This window comes from Cervus canadensis, chromosome 21 (assembly GCF_019320065.1).
Source record: "Cervus canadensis isolate Bull #8, Minnesota chromosome 21, ASM1932006v1, whole genome shotgun sequence".
NCBI classification, from domain to species: Eukaryota; Metazoa; Chordata; class Mammalia; order Artiodactyla; family Cervidae; genus Cervus; species Cervus canadensis.
This window is the reverse complement of record NC_057406.1, coordinates 28,963,636-28,988,466: the sequence shown is the minus strand read 5'-3', so window position 1 is coordinate 28,988,466 and position 24,831 is coordinate 28,963,636. Positions and strand designations below refer to the sequence as shown.

General features: G+C 42.1%; 1 long non-coding RNA gene across 1 annotated transcript in view; it reads right to left on the bottom strand.

Moving 5' to 3' along the window:
* The window catches only part of LOC122423790, a 281,212-nt gene that overhangs the window by 197,969 nt on the left and 58,412 nt on the right, over window positions 1-24,831 (bottom strand). The gene's annotated exons all lie outside the window — the stretch shown is intronic.

Genomic DNA, 24,831 nt, shown 5'->3' with positions numbered 1-24,831 from the left:
TGAGAATTGTGACTTCTGTGGTTACAAAATAGAGGCTAATCATTTAATAAACAGATGTAACTAGCTACATGACTCTTCTGGGAAGCCTTTCACATACTTTTCTAGGGTTATCAGAGATGACGTTATCGCAAACGTGTAAACTAATATTCATGACTTCGGTTGATATGATAAAGATACATCAAGATTCCAGTGAACTATCATTGTCTTATCCTTAATAAGCAAATGACATAACTATTGAAAATTTAGAACAATCCTTTGTCTTACTTTGATACATGGAATTAATTCCAATACATTCTTTGATATTTATTTAGATTTGATTAAATACTTTGCTACTTTTTTTTTTTAACATCATTCACTTGTCTTTCTTGTATAAACCCTCTCCTGTTTTCTAAACTACATTTGGCATAAACCTCTTTCATCACTTATTACATTACTAGAGTTTCTCTCCAGAGTGTACACTGCATATGCATTAAATAAGCAGGGTGATGATATACAGCCTTGACATTCTCCTTTCCCAATTTGGAACCAGTCTGTTGTTCCATGTCCGGTTTTAACTGTTGCTTCTTGACCTGCATACAGGTTTCTCAGGGGGCAGCTAAGGTGGTCTGGTATTCTCATCTGTTTAAGAATTTTCCACAGTTTGTTGTGATCCACAGAGTCAAACGCTTTAGTGTAGTCAATAAAGCAGAAGTGGATGTTTTTCTGGAATTCCCTTTTTCTATGATCCAATGAATGTTGGCAATTTAATCTGCATTGTCCAAATCCAGCTGTACATCTGGAAGTTCTCAGTTCATGTGCAGTTGAAGGCTGGCTTGAAGGATTTTGAGCATTACCTTGGTAGCATGTGAAATTAGTGCTATTGTGCAGTAGTTTGAACACTCTTTGGCATTGCCCTTCTTTGGGACTGGAATGAAAACTGACATTTTCCAGTCCTGTGGCCACTGCTGAGTTTTCCAAATTTGCTGGCATACCTAGTGAAGCACTTTCACAGCATCATCTTTTAGGATTTAAAATAGCTCAGCTGGAATTCCATCACCTCCACTAGACTTGTTGGTAGTAATTCTAAGGCCCAGTTGACTTCACACTCCAGGATGTCTGGCTCTAGGTGAGTGACATCATTGTGGTTATCTGGGTCATTAAGACCTTTTTTGTACAGTTCTTCTGTGTATTCCTGCCACCTCTTCTTAGTCTCTTCTGCTTCTGTTAGGTCCATACAATTTCTGTCCTTTATTGAGCCCATCTTTGCATGAAATGTTCCCTTGGTATCTCTGATTTTCTTGAAGAGATCTCTAGTCTTTCCCATTCTATTGTTTTCTTCTATTTTTTTGCATTGATCACTGAGGAAGTCTTTCTTATCTCTCCTTGCTGTTCTTTGGAACTCTGCATTCAAATGGGAATATCTTTCCTTTTCTCCTTTGCCTTTTGCTTCTCTTCTTTTCTCAGCTATTTGTAAGGCCTCCTCAGACAGCCATTTTGCCTTTTTGCATTCTTTTTTGGGGGATGGTCTTGATCCTTGTCTCCTGTACAGTGTCACGAGCCTCCGTCCATAGTTCCTCAGGCACTCTGTCTGTCAGATCTAACCCCTTGAATCTACTGTCACTTCCACTGTATAATCATGTTGTTGTTCAGTCGCTCAGCTGTGTCTGACTTTGCAGTCCCATGCACTGCACCACACCAGGCTTCCCTGTCCATCACCAACTCTGGAGCTTGCTCAAACATGTCCATTGAGTTGGTGATGCTATCCCTTATCTTGTTCTCTTTCGTCCCCTTCTCCTCCCGCCCTCAAGCTTTCCCAGCATCAGGGTCTTTCCCAATGAGTCAGCTCTTTGCATCAGGTGGCCAAAGTATTGGAGTTTCAGCTTCAGCATCAGTACTTCCAGTGAGAATTAGGACTGATTTCCTTTAGGATGGACTGGTTGGATGTCCTTGCAGTCCAAGGGACTCTCGAGTCTTCTCCAACACCACAGTTCAAAAGCATCAATTCTTCGGCGCTCAGCTTTCTTTATAGTCTAACTCTCACATCCATACATGACCACTGGAAAAACCAAAGCTTTGACTAGACAGACCTTTGTTAGCAAAGTAATGTCTCTGCTTTTTTTTTCTTCTGCTTTTTAATATGTTGTCTAGGTTGGTCATAACTTTTCTCTCACAGAGCAAGTGTCTTTTAATTTCATGGCTGCAGTCACCATCTGCAGTGATTTTGGAGCCCCCCAAAATTAGTTTTGTTTTTATTTCATTACTCTAAGAGGTGGATCCAAAAAGAGTTGCGGTTTATATCAAAGCATGTTCTGTCTGTCCTACTTATATTCTCCTCAAGAGGTTGAGATCATCAGCCCTCTTTTGAGCTCTTTCATCAGTTTGGAGTTTCTTTTTCTGTCTGGAGTTAGGGAGTGTGGTAATTTCATTCTTTTCATTTGAGAAATCTCTTCACTGTCCTACAGTCTGGCTGTTAACAATTGACATTGCCAGCATCAGTGTAGGAGCGGTCCCTTCTCTCTACAACCCTTTCCAGCATTTATTGGTTTTATTTTTATTTCATTTTATTTTTTTGTTTGTTCATTGGTTTTAGACTTTTTGCCAATGTCCATTCTGACCTGTGTGAGTTTTGATTGGCATTTCTCTTAAGATTTCGCCATGTTGAAATATTTTCATATGATTTTTTAAAAACCGGTGTGAGTAAAACTGACCTCTGGAGATTGTCCACTTGACCGACTGCCCTGTTTTAAATTCTTTTTTTTAGGGTCTACCCGAGGATATTTGTTGGGAATGGGTGTTTTTCTCCTCACAGCCCCGTAGGCCTGGTGAATATGAAGTGCCCATGAGCAGAGGTTTTTCAGTCGTTACCAAAAGTGGCCACAAGGCGGCAGCATTTCTTCACGCGCCACTGTTCCGGGTTTCGTTTGTTTTTAGTGTTTATTTTCTGCTGGAGTAGAGTTGATTTCCGATGTGTTTGTTTTAAGTGTACGGGAGCTTGGTTTAGTTGTACGTGAACGTATCTCTGTTCTCTTTCGGGTTCTTTCCCTATATTGGTTCTCTCGGTGTGTTCAGTAGACTTCCCTGTGCTGTTCCGTTATTTTGGATTATCTATCTGATAATAAGCAGTGAGTGTGTTAATCCCAACCTCTTAATGTCTTCCTTCCCCTACCTTTAAAAAAAGTAACCATAAGTGAGTTTTCTGAGTCTGCTTCTGTTTAAAAATTAGTTCATTTTAATGAACTTATAGATTCCACCTGTAAGGGATGTATTTCTTTCCTTCTCTGACTGACTTCACTCAATGTAACAAAGCTCTCGGTCCATCCATGGTGCTGCCAGCGGCGTTTTTCGTTCTGTTGAAGGCTGAGTGTGTTCAGTGTACAAATGAACCTTTTACTTTTCATTTCTCTATTGATGGATATTTTGGTTGATGCTGCTTTGGATATTGCCAATAATGCTGCCCTGAAGAGAGGGCTGCGAGTATCATTTTAAATTAATATTCTTTCCGGATCTAACCCAAGGAGGGGGCTTGCCGGAACATGTACTAAGTCTATAGTTAGTGTTTTAAGGAATGTCCATACTGTTTTCCTCCGTGGCTGCACCCGCCGATTTCCCTCCCCTCCCACAGTGTAGGAGGATTCCCTGTTCCCCTCACCCTCGGCAGCACCTAATATTTGTAAATTGTTTGGATGTCAGCTATGCTGAGGGGTGTGAGGTGATACCATGGCGCAGTTTTGATTTGCATTTCGCCAATTAGTTAGTGACGTCGAGCATCTTTCCATGTGCTCTGTGGCCGCCAGGATGCCTTCTTTGGACAAAGGCCCATTTAGATCTTTGGCCCATTTTTCTAATGGGATTTTTTTTTTTTTTTAAATTGAGCTGCATGAGCTGTTTGCATGTTTTGGAGATAAATTCCTTGTTTCTAAATTCATTTCAAAACATTTTTTTTTTCCCATTCCAAGGGTTTCTTTTTTAGTTTGGTTTACAGTTTCCCTTGCAGTGCAAAAGCTTTTGAGGTTGGAGACTCTTTTGTTGAGTTTTGTTTAATTTTTCATTATTCTAAAAGTAGATCGAAAAGGGTTTGCTGTGGTTTATGTCAAAGCGTGTTTTCTCTATAATTTCCTCAAGAGGTTTAGAGTAATTGTCCCTCCATTAAGCTCTTTAATTGATTTGGAGTTACTTTTTCTGTATGAGGATAGGGAATGTCACAATTTCATTCACTGTTATCTTATTTGTTGTTGTTACCCTCTCCTCTGTACCGACTCTTAACAATTTAACTTGGTAGCATCCCAGCAGGAGAATTCCCTTTTCTCCAAAACCTTCCAGCATTTATTGTTTGTGAACTTTTTGACAAAGGTCATTTTGACCCGTGTGAGGCAACACCTCGGGGTTTTGGTTTGCGTTTTGGTAAGACTGCAGGATGTGGAGGCTTTGCGTGTGATTTTAAAAAAAGTGTGAGTAAAACTAACCTACTGAGATTGGCTTCTTGACCGTCTGCCCTCTTTTGACTTCTTTTTCCAGGACCCATCCGAGGACACTTATTGAGGACAGGTGTTTTTTCGTTTAATTCCTGAAGGCCTGGTAAAGAATGAAGTGCCCTTCCGCACAGGTTTCTCAGTTGCTGTTGCCAGACGTGGCCACAAGGGGGCAGCATTTCCTCGTGCTTCACTTTTTTTTTTTTTTTTTTTTAAATTTAGTGTTTGTTTTCTGTTGGAATACAGATTTCTGGAATCTGGAATATTTCTGTTGGAATTCCTGTTGTGCTTGTTTTAGGTTTACAAGAACTTGATTCAGTTATACGTAGATGTATATCTATTCTCTTCTTTTTAGGGTTTTTTTTTTTCCCATATATGTTATTTCAGGGCTTTCATTATGCTTCCGTGCTATTCAGTAGGGTTTTTTTTTTTTTTGGATTATCTGCCTGATAATAAGTAGTAGATATATGTAAATTCCAGCCTCTTAATGTCTCCCTGCCCCTACGTTTTTTGAAATAATCATAGGTGGGTTTTATTAGTCTGAATCTATTTCTTTTTATAAATCTGTTGACTTGAAAGAATTTATAGATTCCACCTGTAAGTGATATAATATTTCCCTTTCCCTCTCTGACTTCTCTCAGTAGGATAAATCTCTTGGTCCATCTATGCCATTAATGACATTTTGTTGTTGTGTTTCTTTCTGATGGCTGAGTGTATTCCAGTGTTTAGATGGATCAGTTACTCTTCATTTCTCTCTATTGATGGACATTTTGGTTGAAGTGCTGTCTTGGAATTGGTGAATAGTGCTGCCATGAAAACAGAGGAGAAAGTATCACTTTAAATTATGATTTTATCCAGATCTAAGGGAAGGAGTGGGCTTGCCTCATCAAGTGGTAACTATACTTAGTGCTTTAAGGAATCTCCATACTGTTTTTCTTAGTGGCCGCACCCTCTCATTTCCATCCCCGCCCACAGTACAGGAGGAGTCCCTGCTCCCCTTGTCCTCGGAAGCACTGAATCTTTATAGATCTTTTAGAGGATGGTCATTCTGAGGGGGTGAGCTGATACCTCGTTGCAGTTTGATTGGCATTTCTCTAACAGTGATGCTGAGCATCTTTTCACGGGCTTTATGGCCATCTCGATGCCTTGTTTGAAGATACATCCATTTAGATCTTCGGCCCATTTTTTCTCTTGGGTTGACTGTTTTTTGATATTGAGCTGCAGGACCTGTTTGCATGTTTTGGAGATGAATATGTTGCTTTTAAATGCGGTTGCATTTCCCCCCTGATGTTCAGGGTTTTCTTTTTCTTTCATTTTGAGTTTCCCTTGCTATGCAAAAGCTTTTGAAGCTAATGAAGCCCCTTTTGTTGAGCTTTAGTTTCCATTATTTTAAGAGTGGATCCAAAAAGAATTTGCTGCGATTTGTGTCAAACCGTGTTCTGCCTATATTTTGCTTAAGAGGGTTAGAGTAATCTTCCCTCAATTTAGAACTTTAATCGATTTGAAATGTCTTTTTCTGTAATTGGTTAGGGACTGTCGGTTTCATCATTTTTCACTTGTTTAAGGAACCTTCACCCTGTCCTCCATGCTGGTTGTTAGCACTTTGCCAGCATCAGTGTAGAAAGATTCCCTTTTCTCCACAACTGCTCCAGCATTTATTGTTTGTACACTCTTTGACAAAGGCCATTTAACCAATGTGAGGAGATACTTCCTTGTAGTTTTGATTTGGGTTTCTACAAGATTTCATGATGTGAAGGGCGTTCATGTGATTTTTTTTTTTTAAACAGTGTGAGTAAAACTGACCTCTCAAGGTTGGCCTCTGGACCATCTGCTCTGTTTTAAATTCTTTTCCCAGGACCTACGAGGGCATGAGTTGAGGACAGGTGTTTTTTCCTTACATTCGAGCAGGCCTGATGAATATTAAGTGCCCATCAGCGCAGGTTTTTCAGTTGCTGTTACCAAAAGCGGCCGCAAGGTGGCAGCATTTCTTCATGCCCACCAGCGCCTTAGGGCAAGTCCTGTTCTGGGTTGTTAATTAGAATGGATACACCCAAGGCTGTTTCTCCTTACTTCTCCCTGATGAGCCTTTATCCCCGGACAGATCTCAACGACTGCCACACCCCTTTGCAGAAGGAGCTGTCCTCTGTCAGTGGGGTGACCCTAAGGAAGGAGGCTGGAGGTGGGAACCCCACCACCAGGAGCCACGGAGCCCAGGGCACTTTGCAAAGCTCTTCCAGCCCAGAGACCCCACCATCCTTCGGGGGCACCAGGGTTGGTCCTGCTGCAGGAGGGTCCTGTGGATCTGGAGACTGTGGGCTCATGCAGACGGGAACAGGCGGTCCCGGTCCACGGGGTGGGGGGCTGTTTGCCTGGCACACGCTCCCCAGCGCCCTCAGCCCCAGGACAGCCCAGCCCGGGGTCCCAGCCTGCTCAGACTCCAGGGTGTGACACCAGCCCAGGTCCCCAAGACCTGAGGGGAACAGAGTCAGCAGTTCTTTTCTCTTTTTTAAAAAATGTTTTTTTTTGAATTGTAGTTTACAGGTGCGTTACCTTGTGGTGGCTTGTACGGCAACTGGATTCATTTATTCATGGACGTACATATATTCTTTATTGGTTTCTTTTCCCACAGAGGTTATTACAGAGTGTTGAGAGGGTTTCTTGTGCTCTGTGGTGGGTCCTTGTGGATTATTTTAGAAGTATAAATAGTAGTGTGTTTGTTATTATCAACCTGCTAATTTCTTCCTGCCCCGCATATTTCACTTTGAGGAACCATAAGTTTATTTTCTAAGTCTGTGATGCTGTTTCTGTTTTGTAAAGAAGTTCACTTGTATCCATGTTTAGATTCCACCTGGAAGTGGCTTTGCTTCTCGCCTCTGGCCCCTGGTGGTCTGGCGGGGAGCACGCTTGGTTCTCATCTGGGCTCCCCTCATTCAATTCAGGCTGCTGGCTACACTTAGGACAGGAGCTCCGATTTTCCCTTGTGACCCTACTGGTGCTGTGGCTCTGCTATTTCTTTCTCTGCCTGATTTACACAGCGGTTGTTTCTTGCATTACCCAACATATGAGCCTCTGATGAAACAATGACATATAATTCCTTAGGCGCTCAATGATGGTAATGGCTTAACTTTACATTTGGGAAGAAGCTACAAGTGGGAATATTTTCATAGACCACAGAGGCTGGAGAGACAGGTGGTCCAGCAGCTCTTGGCTACTGCGTTATGGCCTCGTCCAGTGACGTTGCACTGAGTGCCCTGTCAGCGGGATCTCTGCCAGGCCTGGGAACGAACATTCCTAGCACCATGGCTCAAACCGGATGTGAAATGCCATCAAAACCGTGGTCAGACTTACGGCCATGAAGGGGCCATGCTGACAGGAAGCTGGCACCTGCTGTCTGCTCCTGCGAAGATTAAATCAGGAGCCACTGCCATTGTTGACCTTCAACACTCCCTGAAAGGCTTTGAAGGGGGAGATCAGGATTGAGGCATCTGTGCTCTGGGAAAACTGGCAGAACAAGCCTTCAGATAGTTAGATGTTTTCAGGTAAAGATTTTCATGAGCCCAGATTCCTGCCTCTTCTCATGCCTAGAGAAGCACTAAAATCAGTAACTGTGACAACTGCTCTGGGTTTTGTGATTATTTTGTGTTCTAATAATACCACATCAGAGGTTAAACTCTATTTAGATAAATCTAGACAACTGGCTACCAGGCTAAAGGTCTCCTTGAAGTGCTAGATCTAGACTGGAATTCAAGCTTACTCTCCTGGGGAAAAAAAAAAATGAGAGATCTACTTTGCTCATTAATGTTCAGGTTTTCACTCCTCCAACTACTTCGACTGAGTCTGTCACACCTCCCTTATTCACTCTGGGCTGATACAAACGACGTCAGAGTATGTGAGACCACAGCAGAAGGCTCCATTCCCTTGGAGAGGGTAGCACAAGTGCTGACTCTATCTAGATCAAAATTGCTAAACAACATAACCTGGCTCTTACTCCTGCTTGGGCCCTTGGTCACAGTAATTCTTTTGCTGATCTTTGGCCCCTGCCTTTCTAAATCTCCTTGTTAAATTTGCCTCTTTCAGATTACTACAGTTTCACATCAAGATAGTGGTGATGCAGAGATTCCAGCCAATTCTCAGAACAGATCCTGCGGGAATAACAGAAGTCACCCTGGGGTCCCTTAATGAGACAGGGCGAGAGCTCTGTGACCCCAGCTAGGTGGGGTCTACAGTCCCATGCCAGCCTGAAGAAGCTACAGAAGACAGACCGCCACCTTCATCTTCCCAATAAACAATTTTTTGGTTCATGTCTCTCAGAGGGATTTAAGGTAGAAAACAGAGGGATTTCCCTGGTGGCCCAGTGGCAAAGACGCCATGCTCTCAGTTCAGGAGTCCTGGGTTTGATCCCTGGTCAGGGAACTAGTTCCCACATGCTGCAGTTAAGACCCGGCAGAGCCAAATAAATAAATAAATGTTAAAAAAAAAAAAAAAAAAAGAAGACAGAGGGCCCCCAGGCTGGAAAGCTGGTCTGTCGAGTGGAGTAAAGTTGAAGCTTTGTTCTCACCCAGACACTCCAAGGACAGAGCTAGCGGCAGAAGCTGAGCCCTGCTGGGGTAAAGAGATAAAATGCCCAGTCCTGAGGACAAGGAAAGCTTCCCTCTCGGCACACGTGCAGGAAGGCTACTTGGGGCTGAGAGAAGCATGTGGCCCCATCCCACAGGAAGTGTGGACACGCACCACAGGCCTGTGTGGGGGATCACCGTGAGGAAAAGGCTGTACATGCATGCTGGGGAGGGTCCAGGGAAGAGTGGGTGTGGAAAAGAAACAAGGTAAGAGGCCAAAGGCAAACAGGAGCCCAGGCGGACGTCCAGGGCGGGGAAGTAGCACCGAGTGCTGGCACGGCAGGCACGGTGCTGACGAGCGCAAAGGCCTCAGTGAGGACCGGCGGCAGGCTTCAGGCCAGGGTCGGGCCTCAGAACCAGTCGGGCCTTGTGAGAACCAGGGTAGAGCCACATGAGAACCAGAATCAGTGAGGACCTGATTCCGAAACCAGTGAGGGGAGGGGCGGGGTCCCTGGGGAGGAGAGGGGAGGCAGGGCCTCCGGGGAGAAGCAGGGTGGGGTGGGGTCCTGCCAAGGTGGGGCCTCCGGGGAGGGGGCTGTAAGGTAGGGCCTTAGTGATTTGGGTCTTAGGCTCTTTGTCCACTACCTTTCAGAGAACAGTTGTTGAGAGTAAGGTTCTTTTTCTTTAAGTAGGTCCCCAGGCTTGGTGAGGGCCTTCCCAGTGGCTCCGCAGTAAAGAATCTGCCTGAGATGCAGAAAACTCAGGAGACGTCACTGGTTGGATACGTGGGTCAGGAAGATACCTCGAGGGGGGCATGGAAACCCATTCCAGAATTCCTACCTGGAGAATACAATGGACAGAGACTGGCAGGCCACAATCCACAGCGTCACAAAGAATCAGACACGACTGAAATCAACTGAGCGCACACGCAGGCTTGGTGGATGTTAACTGCCCCCAGATTTTCACAGTTGTTTTTACCAGGGTCAGGCCTAACTTGTACCAGAGTCAGGATTAAGCCAGAACCACAGTCAGGCCTGCGGGTGGACCAGGGTCAGGCCCGAGCGTGGACCAGAGTCAGGCCTCAGTGTGGACCAGGGTCGGGCCCACGTGTGGACCAGGGTCGGGCTTTAGCATGGTCCACAGTGAGCCCTTAGTGTGGCAGGTCCAAAATCAGGCCTTAGTGTGAATCAGAGTGAGGCCTTAGCACGGTCTAGAGTCAGGCCAAAGTCAGTACCAGAGGCGGGCCTTATGCTGGACCAGAGTCTGCCTGAGTGTGGACCAGAGTCAGGCCTGAGTGTGGAACCCAGTCTACCTGATGCATGACTGTTACCCACTTAGGTCTGGCTCTGGTCCAGACCTAGACCTGACTCTGGTCGACACTCAGTACAGACTCGGGTCCACACTAAGGCCTGACTCTAGTTCGCACCAAGTCTGGTCAATGCTAAGGCCTGTCTGTTCCACACTAAGGCCTGAATCTGCTACTCACTAAGGCCCGTACATCATAAATCAGTTCAACCTCAAATAAGTTATAATTAGAGCTGGCATGAGCTTAGTCAGAAACTGACAGAAAATTTCAAAGCTATTATCCAGCAATAAAAAATAAATTAAAAACTCTTACATGTGTATGAATTTTCATTGATTGGGCTCCCATGCCTGGGGAGAGATCTGGAGAAAAACTAATATTTTAGAAGACAGCCACACCCCAGCGATATCGGCAGCTCTAGGTTCAATAACCAAGACGGTGAAGCAACTGACGTTCAGAAGGAGAGATGACAGAGAGAAAAGATGCAGTACAGACACACAAGGCGATATTATTCTACCACAACATGCGATGAAATAATGCCTTTTCCAGCCGTGGTGACAGAAAACGTATGATCGTGATCTCGGGGAGACCGCCGTGAGCGGGCCTGGAGAGAGATCTCGGCTCCCTGCCCGGAGTTGAACCAGGGCGCCCTGGATGAAAAGCAGGCCTGCCACCCATGAGACCGCCGGTGGCCAGAATGTAGAAGCAAAGTGACCTTTGGTCATTCCCTGGTTTGAACCCAAGAATATTTTAAGGAGGGAAGAGGTGTAAATATGTATAGAAGTCCATTGTTATCGACACAGCATAACATCTGGGAGAGCGTAGAAAAACACAGGGTGTTTAAGACAGGAGCGGTGCAGACATTCAGAACCAAGAGAAGTGTGTGTGTCCTGAGGAGGAGCCAGGGGGAGACGATGTAAGTCCCTCATTCAGGACCGTCCTTCTGGGTCTTCGGTTACCTTTGGCCAATCACCTTGTCTCTTTTTTCACACCTGACTGGTCCCTGCACCCTCCCCATGACGTGGGCACAACATTTGCTAAGACTGATCCCCCCACAGAGGCCTGTGGGTGCATGTCCACACTTATTATGAGATGGGGCCCCCTTCCTTTTCGGCCATCAAGGAGCCTTCCTGCCCTTGTACAGGGCAGTCTTCTTTGACCTCAGGAGTGTGTTGGGGTCCTTTAATGGACCGGAACCTTGTGGTGCGGAGTCGACGATAAGAAAATGAAAGAGAGAAAGAGAGAGAGAGAGAGACAAAAAAGACCCGGGGACCTAAGCTCTGATGGAGCAAAGGTGCTTTAATGATTTTTCTATGAGTATATATAGGCTGCAGTACAAGAAACTTCTTTCAGGAATGATAGAGATCAGAAAACCAAATGTACAGCAAACGTTACCAAGGAAACATGGGCTAAAAGTAGTCACAAGGTCAGAAGACAATCTCTATCTCAAGAAAGGGGAAGGAGACTAAGCTGTTTTGTCCTAAGGAGAATGTTTACTAAAGGAGACTCATGCTTGCCTCACACAATGACCTCAGTCCCTGGGAGCAGCGTGCTGTTCCGCTTGAAGAGGGACAAAGGACTCATGAGAGACAGCACGTAGGAATCCTCCCGTCAAACATTCCCTGACAGGAGTGGGCCCCTTATCCCTTCACTCCAGCAGACTTCAGCTTCTGCCACTAGATTTGTCCTTGGAGTGTGTGAGTGAGAACAAAGCTGCCATTTCACTCCACTTGACAAACACCAGCTGTCCAGCCCACAGGCCGCTCTATCTCCTACGTCAAATCCCACTGAGAGACATGAACCCCAAAAATCTTTATTGGGAGGCTGAAGGGCGAAGGTCTGTCTTCTGTAGCTTCTCCAGGCTGGCGTGGGGCTCGTAGACCTTACCTAGCTGGGGGCATGGAGCTCTCACCCTGTCTCATTCAGGGGCCCAGGGTGACTTCTGTTGTTAATCCCACAGGGTCTGTTCCGAGGAGTAGCTGGAACCATTATCTTGATGTGAAACTATCGTAATCTGAAAGAGACAAACACAACAAGTGGATTTAAAAAGCCAGGGGCCAGAGATATGTGATAAATTATCACAAATTATTGTGAGCAGGAGCTATAGCAGGAGTAAGAACCAGGTTACATTTCTTAGCAATTTTGATCCTAGTTCAGATAGAGTCACACTGGTGATACCCTCTCCAAAGGCATGGAGCCTTCTGCGGTGGTCTCACATGCTTTTATGTCTTTGTATTAGCCCAGAGTGACTGATGTAGGTGTGACAGACTCAGTTTCAAGTAGTTGGAGGAGTGAAAACCTGAACATTCATATAAAAAGTCAATCACAATTTTTCCCCAGTTGAAGAAGCTGGAATCCCAGTTTAGACCTGGCACTTCAAGGAGACCTGTAGCCTGGTAGCCAGTTGTCTAGTTTTATCTAAGTAGGTTATAACCTTTGATTCACATATTGATTCACATATTAATCAGAGCAGTTGTCACTGTTACTGACTTTAGTGCTCCTCTAGGTATGAGAAGAGACAAAATCTGGGCTCATGAAAATCTTTGCCTGAGAGTATCTAACTATCTGAAGGCCTGTTCTGCCAGCTTTTTCCAGAGCACAGATGCCTTGTTCCTGATCTCCCCCCTCAATACCTTTCAGGTTGTGTTGCAGGGCAGATGCTGCAGCAGGTCCAGATCTAATCCTAGCAGAGGCAGACGGCAAGTGCTCGTTTTCAGTTGGCATGGCCCATTTGTGGCGATAAATTTGACCATGGTTTTGGGGGCATATCACGTCCATTTTGTCCCATGGTGCTAGGAATGCTCATTCTTAGGTCTGGCAAAGATTCTGCTGACAGGCCACTAACCCAAGAAACAGGAGCCAATAGACCCTGGATTGCCTGTCTCACCTGCCTGTATGGTCCATGAAAACGTCCCCTCTTGTTGCTTCTACTCACACCTAGAGTTTCACCATCACCCTCACTGATCTCATATCATCATTTTATCAGCCGCTCAGTCACGCATTCAGTAATGCAAGAAACAATTGTGGAAAGCAGGCAGAAAGGCAAATAATATAGCTAGCAGTATTAGTAGGATCATAAGTAAGAATTTGAGAACCTGTTTTAAGTATAGTCAATATGCAACTTGGATGAAATGGACAAATTCTTAGAAAAGTATAACTTTCCAAAACTGAACCAGGAAGAAATAGAAGATCTTAACAGAACCATCACAAGCAAGGAAATTGAAACTGTAATCAGAAATCTTCCAGCAAACAAAAGCCCAGGACCAGATGGCTTCACAGCTGAATTCTACCAAAAATTTAGAGAAGAGCTAACATCTGTCTTACTCAAACTCTTCCAGAAAATTGCAGAAGAAGGTAAACTTCCAAACTCATTCTATGAGGCCGCCATCACCCTAATTCCAAAACCAGACAAAGATGCCACAAAAAAACAAAACTACAGGCCAATATCACTGATGAACATAGATGCAAAAATCCTTAACAAAATTCTAGCAAACAGAATCCAACAACATATTAAAAAAATCATACACCATGACCAAGTGGGCTTTATCCCAGGAATGCAAGGATTCTTTAATATCCGCAAATCAATCAATGTAATACACCACATTAACAAATTGAAAGATAAAACCATATGATTATCTCAATAGATGCAGAGAAAGCCTTTGACAAAATTCAACACTCATTTATGATTAAAACTCTCCAAAAAGCAGAAATAGAAGGAACATACCTCAACATAATAAAAGCTATATATGACAAACCCACAGCAAGCATTACCCTCAGTGGTGAAAAATTGAAAGCATTTCCCCTGAAATCAGGAACAAGACAAGGGTGCCCACTCTCACCACTACTATTCAACATAGTGTTGGAAGTTTTGGCCACAGCAATCAGAGCAGAAAAAGAAGTAAAAGGAATCCAGATAGGAAAAGAAGAAGTGAAACTCTCGCTGTTTGCAGATGACATGATCCTCTACATAGAAAACCCTAAAGACTCTACCAGAAAATTACTAGAACTAATCAATGAATATAGTAAAGTTGCAGGATATAAAATTAACACACAGAAATCCCTTGCATTCCTATATGCTAACAATGAAAAAACAGAAAGAGAACTTAAGGAAACAATACCATTCACCATTGCAACAAAAAGAAGAACAAAAGACCTATACATAGGAAACTATAAAACACTGATGAAAGAAATCAAAGAGGACATAAACAGATGGAGAAACATACCGTGTTCATGGATTGGAAGAATCAATATTGTCAAAATGGCTATTCTACCCAAAGCAATCTATAGATTCAATGCAATCCCTATCAAGCTACCAACGGTATTTTTCACAGAACTAGACCAAATAATTTCACAATTTGTATGGAAATACAAAAAACCTCGAATAGCCAAAGTAATCTTGAGAAAGAAGAATGGAACTGAAGGAATCAACCTGCCTGACTTCAGACTCTACTACAAAGCCACAGTCATCAAGACAGTATGGTACTGGCACAAAGACAGAAATATAGATCAATGGAACAGAATAGAAAGCCCAGAGATAAGTCCACGAACCTATGGACACCTTATCTTCGACAAAGGAGGCAAGGATATACAATGGAAAAAAGACAACCTTTCTTTAACAAGTGGTGCTGGGAAAGCTGGTCAACCACTTGTAAACGAATGAAACTAGAACACTTTCTAACACCATACACAAAAATAAACTCAAAATGGATTAAAGATCTAAATGTAAGACCAGAAACTATAAAACTCCTAGAGGAGAACATAGGCAAAACACTCTCCGACATAAATCACAGCAAGATCCTCTATGACCCACCTCCCAGAATATTGGAAATAAAAGCAAAACTAAAAAAATGGGACCTAATGAACTTAAAAGCTTTTGCACTACAAAGGAAACTATAAGTAAGGTGAAAAGACAGCCTTCAGATTGGGAGAAAATAATAGCAAATGAAGAAACAGACAAAGGATTAATCTCAAAAATATACAAGCAACTCCTGCAGCTCAATTCCAGAAAAATAAATGACCCAATCAAAAAATGGGCCAAAGAACTAAACAGACATTTCTCCAAAGAAGACATACAGATGGCTAACAAACACATGAAAAGATGCTTCAACATCACTCATTATCAGAGAAATGCAAATCAAAACCACAATGAGGTACCATTACACGCCAGTCAGGATGGCTGCTATCCAAAAGTCTACAAGCAATAAATGCTGGAGAGGGTGTGGAGAAAAGGGAACCCTCTTACACTGTTGGTGGGAATGCAAACTAGTACAGCCACTATGGAAAACAGTGTGGAGATTTCTTAAAAAACTGGAAATAGAACTGCCATATGACCCAGCAATCCCACTTCTGGGCATACACACTGAGGAAACCAGATCTGAAAGAGACACGTGCACCCCAATGTTCATCGCAGCACTGTTTATAATAGCCAGGACATGGAAGCAACCTAGATGCCCATCAGCAGATGAATGGATAAGGAAGCTGTGGTACATATACACCATGGAATATTACTCAGCCATTAAAAAGAATTCATTTGAATCAGTCTAATGAGATGGATGAAACTGGAGCCCATTATACAGAGTGAAGTAAGCCAGAAAGATAAAGAACATTACAGCATACTAACACATATATATGGAATTTAGAAAGGTGATAACGATAACCCTATATGCAAAACAGAAAAAGAGACACAGAAATACAGAACAGACTTTTGAACTCTGTGGGAGAATGTGAGGGTGGGATATTTCAAAGAACAGCATGTATACTATCTATGGTGAAACAGATCACCAGCCCAGGTGGGATGCATGAGACAAGTGCTCCGGCCTGGTGCACTGGGAAGACCCAGGGGAATCGGGTGGAGAGGGAGGTGGGAGGGGGGATCGGGATTGGGAATACATGTAAATCCATGGCTGATTCATATCAATGTATGACAAAACCCACTGGAAAAAAATAAAAATAAAAAAATAAAAAAATTAAAAAAAAAAAAAGAAAACAGACAAACTAATGAGAGGAAGCTAAATAGGGATATTGTTTACTGGGCTCTGATGACTTACTGCTGGCAAGCAGGTGAACCCTATCTAAGAGATAGGGAATAAAGAAAACATTATGCTTGCCCTCAGATAAGCAGAATATGATTTAAAACAAAACAAAATAGCTGACTCTTATTTAGAACTCACCAGGCCTCAGAAGTAGAGTCCAGGATGTATCCTGAGACTGTAAATGCATAAAGAGCAGGCCTGGGAAGAGCGCTAATTGATATTGAGTGGCAGTCTCACTGTGGGGGAGAAGATCGCTGTGTGCTTATTAGCATAAACAACACATTCCAGGGCTCCAAACTATGCAACTTCCCACACTGACCCAGCTGACCCCAATGCTGAGTGAGCTAGTCAGCATCTGAGAATACATTGAAAAAGTTACATAGATGCCAGAGGTAGGAAAAGTTCAGCTATGTGTCTCCATTTAGTTCAGTTCAACAAACCTTAACACCTAACATTCAAAAAAACCACTGTAACAGAAAGTAGGTCCAAAGAACAGTAAAATGGATACTCTGCTGCCTTCCTATTTATTGATATCATTGTTAACTTTTTTTTCTTAGACTAGAATTTAAACTAAGAAAAAGGACTTACTTGTTATTACTGAATTCTAGATCATGGAAATAACAATATATGAATTCACGAAACATTTAAATTATGTCTTACTAACAGATTGTTGTTGTTCAGTCGCTAAGTCACGTCTGACTCTTTTGCAACCCCATAAACTGTAGCCTGCCAGGCTCCTCTGTCCATGGGATTTCCCAGGCAAGAATACTGGAGTGGATTTCCATTTCCTTCTGCAGAGGATCTTCGCAACCCAGGGACCAAACCCAAGTCTCCTGCAGCTCCTGTACTAGCAGATGGATTATTTTACCACTGAGCCATCTGGAAAGCCCCTTACTAACGGATACACATTGCTATATAGTAAATAGATAAACAACCTACTGTATAGCACAGGAAACTATATTCAATATCTTGCAATAATGTATAATGGAAACAATCTGAAAAAGGGTGTGTGTGTATATATATATCTGAATCACTTTGCTATACACCTGAAACACCTGTCCACCTATAAATCTAGCCTTCTAGCAACTGCAACCTAAATTATGAGCAATGACACCTCCCACCACAGTACACTCAGGATCATTTTTTGACCTAGGATGGCTTAATCTAAGTCTCAGTCTGTCCCTCGTCCTCTCCATTTCCATCAGCTTGCCTTTTCTTTCTTCGATGCTCACTGGTGTGCATATGGTTCCCCAGAGATTTATGGATTCTCCCTGCTTTCCAATAATCTTGCATCATTACACCTTTATGTCTTCATCCCTGTGTTCCTCTTTCTTCCGAACTTGTTAGTTCCTCTTCTGTGGTCTCTTTCTCTCTCTCTCCCCCTATCCTATCTCCTCTCCTTGATGTTGCAAAGTCATTCACTTGACACCTTCAACATATATTTATGAAGCATACTTGGCTGGCTTTGTGAGTTGTGCTACACTGTAGATTTTCTCCTGCTTTCCCATATTTATTCTTCCGAAGTGCTTTTTCATACCCCATCTTACTTCAGTTATGCTTGTTTCTCTGCTCCTCTACTCCAAGAAATCCTATGGTTTTGTCTGGAAAAAAACTGATTTCATGAGCAGATACCTGCAGAAAGATCAAGTCCTCAGAACACTCAACAAGCCTAAAGTCAGCCTGTCTCTCTCTTCTTGCCCTCTCTGCTTCTCTGTCTTTCTTTCTGGCCCTGAGGTTCTCAGTTTTGCAGAGAGTTACAATGTCATTTGAAAAATCTCCCCCACAACTTCATAGGTCACCCTCTTGTCCATTTTTTCTCCCAACACATACTCTGCAAAATATCATTTTCATAGCTAGAATTAGTTGCAGGATTTTTCAGAAAAGTTTTGGGGCTTTAACATGTCTTATGAAAAATCTTGTGATGACTTACATCATAAGGGTGATGTATGAAAGTGTCATCCTGATTTTAATTTTGATCCCTTATGTTTCCTCCCTACTCTGTCACTGTCACACTAATGACTGTTAAAATACCCCCAAAGACAGGCGAATAAGAAAACAAAGACAAGAGCCAGAGGACTGTAAGTTCCCAAATGAGCAAATATTGCCCATATTTGAGAAAAGTTATATTGGCTTAGCTTATAAATGTTTGAGCATTATGACAATCTCCAGAGGGAAGTAAAAGATAACCTTTGACCATAAGCATGAGATACTTTGTTCGTGATGTCACCAGGCAGTTATTGCAATTTTTAAAGATTAACACCTTCCTCTCCAGGTTAATTTTATTTAGGAACAACCACAAATTTGTATTGATCTATGAATGAAACATGTTTCAAACATCATATGTTGTGCTATCAAGTATAAAATCTGTTTAGATTTACTTGTTTAAGTAAAGCATTTTCAAAATAATTTTTAAAGAAGTTAGAAAAAAATTCTGTTCATGTTCAAAGCTGTCCTTGCTAACAAAGGGATGATGTATGTGTATTTGGCATGGAAAATCTAGCTAGTATGGAAAATTTGTAATAATTTATAACATAGTTAATTGCCCATTACTAAGACCTTCCCCGTCTCCACTCTATCCCAGTGAGTTGTTCATATAAGCTTAATATTAATAACTAGGGGAAGTTCCCAGGTGGCTCTTTGGGAAACGAATCCACCTGCAATGAAGGAGACACAGGAGATGCGGGTTCAATCCCCAGGTCGGGAAGATCCCCTGGAGAAGGGCAGGGCAATCCACTCCAGTATTCTTGTCTGGAGAATCCCAGGGACAGAGGAGCCTGGCAGGCTACAGTCCATGGGGTCATAGAGTCAGACACAACTGAAGCGACTGGGCATGCAATAACAGCTAGATGGTCTGGGTCAGGTGTCAATGGTCAATAGTCACCTTCCTCTTATTATGCATCATTGTCAATATCATCATCTCATCATCATTATCATCAGTCACCATTCATTGAAGTCTCCTCTGCTCTGGGTGCTTTTAAAAACAGACCTCATTTAATTCTCACAACAAACATATGAAGTAGGCACTATTATCCCCTTTCCAAAGGAGACTGAGGCGTAACAAGATTAAGAAATTGGCCCAAGGTCTTATACCTAATAAGTAGTGAAGCCAGGATTTAAAATAGGCATTGCTGCTTAAAAATTTGATCTAACACTGTGATGCTTCCATGATGGATATGACGGCAAAATTTCTCAAGTGGTTCAGAGTCAGCAACTCCCAGGAAATTCTTGTAAACATGTAGGGTGACAAATTGTAACTTTCATCAGGAATGTGAAATTATTATGTACATTTATCTTGGTCAGAGAAGCATGAAAAATGTGCTGCCCTTAATTTGAAGTTCTGGTAATAAAATATTTTAAAATTTACAAAAAACGTTTCCATTTGAGCTTAAGAGAACAGACCAGTCACTGTTAATCTCATTTTACAAAATGGAAGCTGAGTCTTGGAGAGGCAGAGTCAAATGACTAGGACATAGTGATATAAAGCCTAGACCCCATCTTTTGAGTTCTAGTTATTTACTCTTTCCAACACATTTTAAGGAAGCCCATGTTTACAAATAATGAGAGGAAGCTCCCTGGACTTTGTTCCATGATTGCTTAAATTAAAAAAAAAAAAAAAAAGGAAGAAAGAAAGCATCGTAAATCAACTTGAAATACCCACTGAGAACTTCATTCATTAAGTGGTACTAACAAACACTGCAAGAAAATTGTTCTTAGAGTCACTCAGTTCTTCTGGGTCTCTCTGATGTTATCTAACCATTTTATTTTCTCCTGTTAAATAAATAAATAAAACCATCCCCTGTTATGTGACACAATGTGACTTCAAAACATATGAAACAAAGAAAGTGAGAAGTTTGTAAGTAATGAAAAGACCATAAACCATTTACAACTAAAAAGTGTTACAGTTTTAACAGGACTATGCCTAAGCATTCTCAGAAGTCCCCTTGCACATGCCAATTTCTTCATTACAAACTATCTTCCAGGATGATTTAGATATATTCCAAATATTTTTTCTGTTATATACCATAAATCAAATTTGCTAAATCTTAAATATGCATTGTTGACTTTTTAAATTCTAATTCATTTTTAAAATTGGCAATGTAACATTATTTAAGATACATTTTAATACCCAGTTTAATTGAAAATTAGGAAATAATTAAACACTACACATAAGGCGAAGATAACTAATTCTACAACAAGGATCCATACCTAAAATTGTGGACTTTGTTTTGTTCTGTCTGGATACTGACTTTAAACTTCCCAGTTACTTAATTTCTAGTCATCATTATGCTCAGTTGCTCAGTCATGTCTGACTCTTTGAGACTCCATGGACTAGAGCCTGCCAGGCTTCTCTGTCTATGGAATTTTCCAAGCAAGAGTACTGGAGTGGGTTGCTATTTCCTACTTCAGGGGCTCTTCCTGACTCACATCTCTTGCATCTCCTACATTGGTAGGCAGATTCTTTACCACTAGCACCACCTGGGAAGCCCTAAATCATCCTTATGTTGTGTCTGACTCTTTGTGACCCTATAGACTGTAGTCTGCCAAGCTCCTCTGTCCATGAGACTCTCCAGGCAAAAATACTGGAGTGAGTCCCCAAGCCCTCCTCCCAGGGATCTTCCTGACCTAGGGATTGAACCCACATCGCTTGCATTGGCAGGCGGGTTCTTCACCACTAGCACCACCTAGGAAGCCCAAGTCATCCTTAGGCCAAGCCAATAAATGTAGAAAATAAATAGATTTTACTTATATATTTAGTCATAGATTTCATACTGGACTATAGGCTACAACCAAGATGTACAAGGAACAATGAAACAGAATCAAAAGCATAAACTTAATAAAAAGCTAATGAGCAGCATAAAAATAATAACAGCAACTTTTCAGGAGGAAAAATAGATTAACTTGTTCTTGATACAGTCCACAGAATGCTATGGAGTGATTCAGTCATGTCCAGTTCTTTGCGACCCCATGGACTGTAGCCTGCCAGGCTCCTCCATCAATGGAATTTTTCAGGCAAGAATACTGCAGTGGGTTGGGAAGTTATAAAAAATATGAAATTAAAAATGACAATAACTGTTATGCAATCTCCTTAGATTGTATGGTATTACAAACTACCATTAATGTATGTGCCTAAAGTTGCGGTACTTGGATGCAATCTCAAAAGTGACAGAATGATCTCTGTTCGTTTCCAAGGCAAACCATTCAATATCATGGTAATCCAAGCCTATGCCCCAACCAGTAACACTGAAGAAGCCGAAGTTGAACGGTTCTATGAAGACCTACATGACCTTTTAGAACTAACACCCCAAAAAGATGTCCTTTTCATTATAGGGGACTGGAATGCAAAAGTAGGAAGTCAAGAAATACCTGGAGTAACAGGCAAATATGGCCTTGGAGTACAGAATGAAACAGGTAAAAGGGTAATAAAGTTTTGCCAAGAGAACGCACTGGTCATAGCAAATATCCTCTTCCAACAACACAAGAGAAGACTCTACACATGGACATCCCCAGATGGTCAACACCAAAATCAGATTGATTATATTCTTTGCAGCCAAAGATGGAGAAGCTCTATACAGTCAGCAAAAACAAGACTGGGAGCTGACTGTGGCTCAGATCATGAACTCCTTATTGCCAAAAGCAGACTTAAATAGAAGAAAGTAGGGAAAACCACTAGACCATTCAGGTATGACCTAAATGAAATCCCTTGTGACTATACAGTAGAAGTGAGAAACAGATTTAAGGGACTAGATCTGATAGACAGACAGCCTGATGAACTATGGACGGAGGTTCGTGACATTGCACAGGAGACAGGGATCAAGATCCATCCCCATGGAAAAGAAATGCAAAAAGGCAAAATGCTTGTCTGAGGAGGCCTTACAAATAGCTGTGAAAAGAAGAGAAGCAAAAAGCAAAGGAGAAAAGGAAAGGTATTCCCATTTGAATGCAGAGTTCCAAAGAATAGCAAGGAGAGATAAGAAAGCTTTCCTCAGCGATCAATGCAAAGAAATAGAGGGAAACAACAGAATGGGAAAGACTAGAGATCTCTTCAAGAAAATTAGACACCAAGGGAACATTTCACGCAAAGATGGGTTCGATAAAGGACAGAAATGGTATGTACCTAACAGAAGCAGAAGATATTAAGAAGAGGTGGCAAGAATACACAGAAGAACTGTACAAAAAAGATCTTCATGACCCAGATAATCACAATGGTGTGATCACTCACTTAGAGCCAGACATCCTGGAATGTGAAGTCAAGTGGGCCTTAGAAAGCATCACTATGAACAAAACTAGTGGAGGTGATGGAATTCCAGTTGAGCTATTTTCACATCCTGAAAGATGATGCTGTGAAAGTGCTGCACTCAGTATGCCAGCAAATTTGGAAAACTCAGCAGTGGACAAAGGACTGGAAAAGGTCAATTTTCATTCCAAATCCCTAAGAAAGGCAATCCCAAAGAATGCTCAAACTACCGCACAATTGCACTCATCTCACACACTAGTAAAGTAATGCTCAAAATTCTCCAAGTCAGGCTTCAGCAATATGTGAACTGTGAACTTCCAGATGTTCAAGCTGGTTTTAGAAAAGGCAGAGGAACCAGAAATCAAATTGCCAACATCCCCTGGATCATCAAAAAAGCAAGAGAGTTCCAGAAAAACATCTATTTCTGCTTTATTGACTATGCCAAAGCCTTCGACTGTGTGGATCACAATAAACTGTGGAAAATTCTGAAGGAGATGGGAATACCAGACCACCTGACCTGCCTCTTGAGAAATCTGTATGCAGGTCAGGAAGCAACAGTTAGAACTGAACATGGAACAACAGACTGATTCCAAATAGGAAAAGGAGTATGTCAAGGCTGTATACTGTCACCCTGCTTATTTAACTTATATGCAGAGTACATCATGAGAAACCCTGGGCTGGAAGAAGCACTAGCTGGAATCAAGATTGCCGGGAGAAATATCAATAACCTCAGATGTGCAGATGGCACCACCCTTATGGCACAAAGTGAAGAGCTAAAGAGCCTCTTGATGAAAGTGAAAGAGGAGAGTGAAAAAGTTGGCTTAAAGCTCAACATTCAGAAAACTAAGATCATGGCCTGTGGTCCCATCACTTTATGGGAAATAGATTTTATTTTGGGGGCTCCAAAATCACTGCAGATGGTGATTGCAGCCATGAAATTAAAAGACGCTTACTGCTTGGAAGGAAAGTTATGACCAACCTAGACAGCATATTAAAAAGCAGAGACATTACTTTGCCAACAAATGTCTATCTAGTCAAGGCTATGGTTTTTCCGGTGGTCATGTACGGATGTGAGAGTTGGACTATAAAGAAAGCCAAGTGCTGAAGAATTGATGCCTTTGAACTGTGGTGTTGGAGAAGACTCTTGAGAGTCCCTTGGACTGCAAGGAGATCCAATCAGTCCATCCTAAAGGAGATCAGTCCTGGGTGTTTGTTGGAAGGACTGATGCTGAAGCTGAAACTCCAATACTTTGGCCACCTCACGTGAAGAGCTCACTCATTGGAAAAGACCCTGATGCTGGGAGGGATTGGGGGCAGGAGGAGAAGAGGACGACAGAGGATGAGATGGTTGGATGGCATCACCGACTCAATGGACATGGGTTTGGGTGGACTCCAGAAGTTGGTGATGGACAGGGAGGCCTGGTGTACTGCAATTCGTGGGGTTGCAAAAAGTCGGACACGACTGAGCGACTGAACTGAACTGAACTGGAAGTTGTGGTTACATAGTCAAGTGACATGGTGACCTAAATCAATTAGCCTAATGTCAATCTGTAACTCTGTCGTAGAAGAAAAGTCTCACATAACTTCTCTGCTTTGACTAATCTTGCGTAACTGCTCTATTCTAGTTCATGCTGAATGTAGAACATAAGTAACATTAAATATTTTTATCTTCACACCATAATATCTGACTACAATTATTCAATTAAAGTAGGATTTAAAAAAATAATTTTGGGGATTTAAAACTACTACAGCAAAAAAAAAACAGATGTCATTCTTACTTCAAAGCGGGATTTAAAAATTCTTTCTTTAGTCAAATCAATGGGTAAGGCATTTAAATATGGTCCTTCAAGGACTTTCCTGATGATCCAGTGGTTCAGAACCCACTGTCCAATGCAGAAGACACAGGTTTGATCCCTGATCAGGGAATGAGGATCCCACACTCTGCAGAGGAACTAAGCCCTCATGCCACAACTAGAAAGCCTATCTGCTGCAATGAAAGATCTTGTGTGCTGCAACTAAGACCCTTAAAAAACAAAACTATAATGAAATAAAATTTTTTAAATTGCCCTTCATATTTTAAGCCAGAGATTTTATTTAATTGGTCTAAGAAACCTTCTATCAGTAGACAATTCATGAATTAGAATTTATTCTCTTATATGACATAATGTATAACAAAGATCTGGACTCAAACTACAGATGGCCCTTAGAAATTATATGACCTTTACGGTCTATTTAACCTTTTTAAGGTTTAGTTTCT